Here is a 1,804-nt window from a genome sequence, read left to right on the forward strand (position 1 = left end):
AGACAACATCTACTGCTCTCCTCTCATTGTCCCACCCTGCCACACCATCATATATGGGATGGCCAACCCTCAGATTGATCAAGCATGATTTCCCCTCCATAATTCCATGCTGATTACTCCTGATTAACTTTACTTCTACATGCTTGGTGATGACCTCCAGAATGATCTGTTCTGTCACCTTTCCAGGGATGGACATGAGGCTGACCGTGCAGTAATTTCATGGGTCCTCCTTCTTGTCCTTTTTGAAGATGGGAGTAACATTGGCTTTTCTCTAATCACTGGGCACTTCCCATGATTATTCAAGGATGATGGAGAGTAGCGTAGCAACCAAACCTCAGGGGGGTGGTAACAGGCACAGGCCAAGCTCATGCAGCTACTTGTGCTAACAATTCAGAGATACAAAACAGATGCATCCTGGCCAAATTTAATTTATTGACATAGGTATGGCTGATGACATGGAATCCTCTTTCCTTGTTTGATTCTTTGTGTGTAGGCAACAGCTCAGACTGGAGGCTCCCTGAGCTGCCCTGTACAGATGCTTTCTATGTCCAGAGCCCCCAGCCAAAGCACACAGACCACCACTCCCACTCAAGCAGGCTCTGCTGTCCTGCTCCCTCATTGTAGCAGCCATAAGAGACAAGGTGCTGGAGAGATCAGCTTAGTCTGGTAAACTGCTTCGGTGCAAGGCAGAGGGACAGAGTTCCTCCCATCATCTGGGCACTGGGATCATGCTGTGGGAGGAACTGAGCTCAGAGCAAGCAGAGGGGCAGCACACACACCCCTGAAGAATGGTAACCCCCTGGTTTTGGGACCGGTGCTGACACTTGGCAGGGAGGTGTTAAAAAGCAGCAGCATTTTACCTGGACTCGCAGGAAGCCTCAGCAGGCTGTGCCCTGTGGCTAAGCCCTGCTGCTGGAACAAATGGCAGTCTCCCTGAGCACCCCAGGGGGCTTACGAGGTGTCCCTGGTGACATCTGTTATCCCAGAATGGAGAATTTCTTCTCCCCACCCCACCTGGTGAGCAGACCTGCTCTGCATGGATGTTGAGGCTGCACAACCTCCACCCATGAGGAGGAAGACAAAGATATCTCTGGCTCCCTTATGCCAGTACTCCAACTGCTCACTGAAAATCTGGCTTTGGTGTGGGTCTGTGGATGGCAGAGCAAAGAGTGTGGTGGGAGAAATTAATTAAAACCAGGGCTTGAGGGTCTTGGTGGCTAGACCTTATTTTGCTTGAGGTACAATTCACTTTTTGCCTCCACAAGGAGCCCAGCAGCTCCTGTTACTGCTGGTATGGAGCTACAAAGGGTGGGATGGTACATTCCTCCCACAGAAAGCCCAGCTGATGTGCCCTCCAGCTGGGAAGCACTGAAGACTTTCACTTTTATACTGTACTTGCTTTACTGCATTCACACCAGCTTGGGAAAAGAGCATCAATACCATCAGCTACCACTGTCTGTCTCTGGTAATCAAATATCCTGCTCCCTGTGAAACTCAGACACCAGGCACCCGACACAGCTTCTCCCATGAGGCTGAAAAGCAGGAAGATCCCCCGTCTCCTGAGAAAATTCAAGTGAGAAAATAATCTGAACGTGTCCTACTCACCTCAATCTACAGCTGTGATGCCTCACACTCACAAATTACCCAGCCCTGGTAATCAGACCTGATCCCACCTAACACAAATGTTAATTTATCAGGTGTTCCATCTCTCTTTAATGTTCATTTCTCTGTTGTTGGATCAGACAACATCCACATCTTTCGTTCGGTTCACCGTTTCCCCACCCTGTGGAATGCTCAGGGCTTT

Source organism: Hirundo rustica, chromosome 1, assembly GCF_015227805.2.
Source record: "Hirundo rustica isolate bHirRus1 chromosome 1, bHirRus1.pri.v3, whole genome shotgun sequence".
NCBI lineage: Eukaryota > Metazoa > Chordata > Aves > Passeriformes > Hirundinidae > Hirundo > Hirundo rustica.